Source organism: Polypterus senegalus, chromosome 5 (assembly GCF_016835505.1).
Source record: "Polypterus senegalus isolate Bchr_013 chromosome 5, ASM1683550v1, whole genome shotgun sequence".
Classification (NCBI taxonomy): Eukaryota; Metazoa; Chordata; class Cladistia; order Polypteriformes; family Polypteridae; genus Polypterus; species Polypterus senegalus.
The window spans coordinates 129,110,779-129,116,778 of record NC_053158.1 but is presented as its reverse complement, the minus strand read 5'-3'; positions in this window follow the sequence as shown (position 1 = coordinate 129,116,778).

The following is a 6,000-nucleotide window of genomic DNA, read 5'->3' as shown; positions in this document are numbered from 1 at the left end:
ACTGAGGCCCATTGTCTGAGGTAACACAACTAGTACTTATATAAATTAGTGATTTTTAATTTTTAATAAATGTGTATTTCTTTTCTGAAACCATGTTTTAACTTTGTCATTATGGATTACTGAATATAGATTTTGGGGAAAATGGCAAATGTATCTATTTAAAAAATCTACACCACAATAATGTGTTTAGAAAGTGAAGTGTCCTGAATACTTTCTGAACCCATTTTATGCATATTGGAGAGAATTTGCACAACATAGTAAAGCAATAACCCTATCCAATCCTATCCAATGCTGTCTTCTGCATCTCGAGATAGCAGACACTAGAGAATTTTAAACCTCCAGAACATTTCTACCACAACTGAAGCATGCAAAACAACTAAACAGGGAAGGATCAGTTGACTTGGCTTATTGTTTGACCAAGGAAGCAACAAATTATCCACCACATTTCTTGTTACCCTACTATCGTGAGCAATGTTTGGAGCATGGCTGAAAAAAGTACAATGACATATCTTTCTTAACTGATCAGCAAATAATTAATTTTACTTCCCTAATGTAAAGAATGCATTTAGGCAGATGTGCCACAGGTTAAGGAAACAAGGGTGAAGAGTGTAAATCAGTAACTGAGAAAGTTGTGCTCTAAAGATCTTGAACTATTCCACTTGCTGAATGTTATATTTTTATAAATATATTTCACAGTTGGTGTATTTTCATCCCAAACCAAATTACACTATTGGAACAGAGACAATATAATTTTTTCTTCACAGTTTACAGACACTCCAACCATTGTCAAAAACTCCACACAGAGTCATATCAAAGTTTGGGGCAGCCACCCGTATAATTGGTATCCTGGTTGCAAAGTCGAAAATTGAATACAGCACTGATGTGCACAAAACCAAGTCCAAAACAGAACTGAGGGAATAGGGAAAAGGTGGAGGCTTTTAAAGGAGAAGACAGGAAGTAAGATCAAAGGGGTCTGGCTCATGAAGGTCTTCAACCATAGGTTCAAGCCTGGACATGACATCACAGGGGCCGGAGCCAACAAGGTCTTCTTCCATAGGCGGAAGTTACGTCAAGAGGGCCAGGTGAAATCTACCGTGAATGGTCTGCAGGAAAAGGAGAAAAAGAGTCAGTGCACTCTGCCACATCCTGGTATGACTTGGAACTGCCCTTACTCAAGCCCTTTAGCTGCCTCCCATGCGCACGTGTGTGACAAGGCCCAACCTCCCCAAGCCCAGACCCATTGGGTTGGGCGACCCTGACCGAGACCCTGTCTTTTCAGTCCATACCACAATGTTTGGGGCCCTCTTCTTTGTCAAATCAGTCAAAGGCGCCGCTCTCTCTGAGAACCGGGGCACAATCCAATGGTAGTACCACACTAACCCAAGAAAGGCTTGGACCTGCCACTTGGTTCATGGACGGGGTCTTTTCAAAATGGCATTTACTTTGGAGCACTGTGGTTTCACGGTACCCTGACCCACCAGATAGCCTAAATACTTAACTTCGCTCAATCCAAAGAAATGTTCCTTGGGATTAATCCGAAGCCCGGCCTCACCAAGTGTCCGCAATACCGCTTTTACCTGTTGTAGGTGTTCCATCCATGTGCTGGAATAGATGACCACGTCATCCAGGTAGGCAGCACTGTATGAGTTATGAGGCCTGAGCACTTTGTCCACCAGACGCTGAAAGGTTGCTAGAGCCCCGTGTAACCCAAATGGAAGAACACGATACTGCAATTGTCCGCTAGGGGTGTTAAATGCGGTCTTAACCTTCGCGGTGTCCGTTAAAGAACCTGCAGGTACCCCTTTGTCATGTCCAGTGTGGTCAAATATTGAGCCTGTCCAAGCCTCTCGAGGAGGTTGTCCACTCGTGGCATTGGATAAGCATCCAATTGGGAGACTTGATTAAGTTGACGGAAGTCGTTGCAAAACCTACAACTCCCGTCAGGCTTAACGACCAATACAATAGGACTGGACCAGGGACTTTCCTCGATTACAGCTAGTTCCAGCATGTGATTGATCACAAGCTACACTTCAGCTCTTTTTGCCTCGGGAAGACGATATGGACGTTCTTGGACTATAATCCTGGGCTCTATCACAATGTCCAGAGGTCCTTCCAGGGTTTTCACTCACTACCTCCAGGACAGACAGGATACACGTTTCCAGCTCCCATCTTTGTCTGGGACTTAAATCCGCACTGAAGTTAAGGCTAGCCGTGTGAGCAAAGAGTGAGCGGGGCTGACTGGAGGAGGGATCGGGATCCCTGTCCTTCCACGGTTTCAGTAGATTTATATGATTAACCCGATCCCTCGGCAGACGATTGGGTTGACTCACCAAATAGTCGACGAGTCCTTTCCTCTCCTTAACTTCGTAGGGACCTTGCCGATGGACAAGTAACTTAGAGTGGGAGGTAGGTACTAGGACCATGACCCGATTTCACTGCCTGTGTTCTGCCTGTGAGGAAGTTCAGCACCCATGTACACAAGTGGTTATTGAGTTATAAGTCCTTCAGTTTCACAAACAACCTACAGGGTATTAGTGTATTGAATGCTGAACTTTAGTCAGTGAACAACAATCTCATATTATTCCCCTGTTTCTTGTCCACATGGCTGAGGGTAGTGTGCAGTACATGGAAAATGGCATCTTCCGTTGATCTGTTAGGACGGTAGGCGAACTGGAGTGGGTCAACGGTGCTTGGGATGGAGGATGAGATGATGTCTTTCAGTAGCCTCTCGAACACCTTCATGACTACTGATGTCAGTGCAACAGGTCGGTAGTCATTCAGGCATGTGGGCTTATTGTTCTTTTGAACAGGAACGATTGTGGATCTTTTGAAGGACATAGGAACCACAGACTGTGCAAGAGACTAGTTGAAGATGGTGGTGAGTACTCCAGCTAGTTGGTCAGCGCAGCAATGCAGCAGGCGTCCAGAGATGCCATCTGGTCCTGCCGCCTTGCTGATGTTTACTTGCTTCAGTGCTGCATGCACATCGTGCTCTGCAATGCTGATGACATCACCTTCCTCCGTAGTTAGCGCTAACTGCGTAATCAGCCTCAAAACAGGCGTAAAACATGTTGAGTTTGTTAGCAAATGCAGAGTCTGAGCTGACCGTCACGTGAGATTTTCCTTTATGGTCCATGAAGGTACGCAGTCCGTGCCACATGCTCCGTATGTCGCCCTGTTGAAAGTGCAGCTCTACTCGCTCCTGATACTGGTGTTTGCCGACTTTCACCGCACGTCGAACGCCGTATGAAGCCTCTTTGTAGGCGCTCATAACGCCAGTAGTGAGTCCTCATTATAAGCAGTGGTTCGAGCATTTACTGCCGTGCGGATCGATCTGTCAACCCATGGGGACAACTTCATCAGCAAGCATACTAACAAAGCTAACTACTGCTTCTGCAAACTCATTGATGTCATCTGTGCATGTTCTGAACATGTCCCAGTCTCCGTCATCGAGCGCGTCCTGCAGCATGACTTCTGATTAAGTAGACCAGCGCTTCACCTCCCTCGTGACCGGAGCTTCACGAATGAAACTTTGTTTATATTCCGGCATGAGGAAAATGGTGTTATGGTCAGACTTCCCAAACGCTGCATGTGAAACAGCTTTGTAGCCCTGCTTGTACGGGGTATAGCAATGATCCAGAATTCTGTTGGTGGAAGTTGAGCATTACTTTAATTAATTATTAAAGTCCCCTCCTACGATGAATGCTGCATCTGGGTGATTGTTTTGAGTCGTAAACAAAACATTGTGGAGTTCAGGCAAAGCCGTTCACATGGGGTGGGATGTAGACCGCCGTGGCAATGACCGAGGTAAACTAGGGAGGCAGATAGTGAGGACGACTTTTGACGATTAGATACTACAGATGAGGCGAGCAGTAGCCGGAGAGAATGGACGCATTCCTGGCATCGCACCATTTGTTATTAGTCATGAAGCAGACTCCCCCTCCTTTAGCTTTGTTAAACTCCGTCGTTCTGTCCATGCGAAACACAGAGAATGAATCCGACGGTGTTACGGCTTGATCTGGCACTGTGCGGGTCAGCCATGTCTCTGTGAAGCAGAAAATGTTACAATCCCTCATGTCATGTTGGAAAGTAACTCTTGCTCTCAGGTCATCCAGCTTGTTCTCCAGTGACTAAACATTAGCCAGAAGGATGCTAAGCAGTGGTGGACAATCTGCTTGTTGTCTCGGTCTGTTTTGGATGGCGCTGCGTTTCCCACGCCACTTCTTTGTTCGTTGCTGCGGGTCAGTGTTGTGTCTACTGTTGTCATCTTGGTTGCGGAGTATCTCAGCCTGGCCAAGACAAATCGGGTTTAAAAGTGTCCAAAATAAAAGTAGAGAACTGGTTTCCAATTTCCAAAAGTGTTCTGCTATCATAAATTACTAACCTTGATGTTGTCTGTAATTGAAGAAATAATAAATAAGGGAAATAAATGAAAAAAACGCACAGTCTAGATAGAGTGGTCAGGAAGGCGTCCGAACGTGGCTGTGTCATCCTCCCAGAGAAGGTTATACTGGCCTTAACTTTTAACCACTGTCGTGGTAGCACAAATCGGCGAGCAACAATGGAAATATTGCTGCCAGAATCAAACAAGGCTGTGGTCTTGTGCCCGTTTATGATCACCGCACCTGTGTGTGGGACCGCCAATGGGTTTGTCAGAGCACACCAACCTCTCCTCCTCCTCCACCTGCATTCCTCCTTGCTCCCAAGTGGCTTGCGTGGGGACGTTGGCACAAGCTCCGGGTATGGGTTGGGGGGGAGGATTGGGGTTGGGACGTACAGTGACTGAGCTCGACTAAGGGACGGTTCAAGTCAAGTGGGGCCAGGAGCAGAGCCTGCACCGGGTCTTTCCAAAATCGCGGAACACCCTCCCCGCCTGAAAACTCAGCCCCAGTACGCTCCCACCTGGGTATGGTGCAAGTCCTGTCCCCTTCCCTTCTGGGACCATTCCATCCTGCTAACTATGCCAGTGTCACAAACTCCACACAGAGTCATATCAAGGTTTGGGGCAGCCACCTGTATAATTGGTACCCTGGCTGCAAAGTCGAAAATTGAATACAACACTGATGTGCACAAAACCGAGTCCAAAACAGAACTGAGGAAATAATGAAAAGGCGGACACAGGTGTGGGAGCCAGCAAGGTCTTCTTCCATAGTATCAGTCCCAGAAGTGACGTCAAGAGGGTCAGGTGGAATCTTCCATGAATGGTCTGCAGGAAAGGGAGAAAAACAATCAGTGGCCTCTGTCACATCCCTATATGACTCGGAACTGCCCTTATTCAAGCCCTTTAGCTGCCTCCCATGTGCACGTGTGTGACACCATGTAAACACTGACCCAGTCCCCCTAGGACTGTCATACATTCACTCTCATAAACCACATTTCCACAAAAGTAAGAAATGTATGTCAGTTGAATAGAAAATGTTTCTTGTATTAAAAATACAAATGCAGATAGGTTTTATAAATTTGCATCTAACTTTGATTTACATCATAGTGAACAATAACAAAATCAGTTATGTTTAAGTTTTTGATAACACAGCATTCTTAAGCCCCATTTATCCAATTCAGGGTTACGTGGGTTGGAAGCTATGCCAGCATCACTGCATGAAAGGCAGGAACGAACCCTGGATGAGGCATCAGTTCTTTGTCGAACCCATTCACACAGACACACACCCACCCACACAGCCAGCTACACGGAGACAGCAAATGGACGTGTATTTTATGGATGTTAATTAATGTTGACTTATTATATTTTTTTACTGTGTCTTTTATTTTTCTATTCTTCATTTTGTAAAGCACTTTGAGCTACATTTTTTTGCATGAAAATGTGCTATATAAATAAATGTTGTTGTTTTTGTTGTACTATTTCTGCTGAAATCTTCACTGACTCCTTCTGCAGTTCAGTTTGCAACAGTCTCCAAGGCTACAGCCAGATGATTAATTCAAAGTGCATTCTCAGTAGCAGTTTTCCCGATGAAAATGGAACTTAGAACCATAGTCCATTGC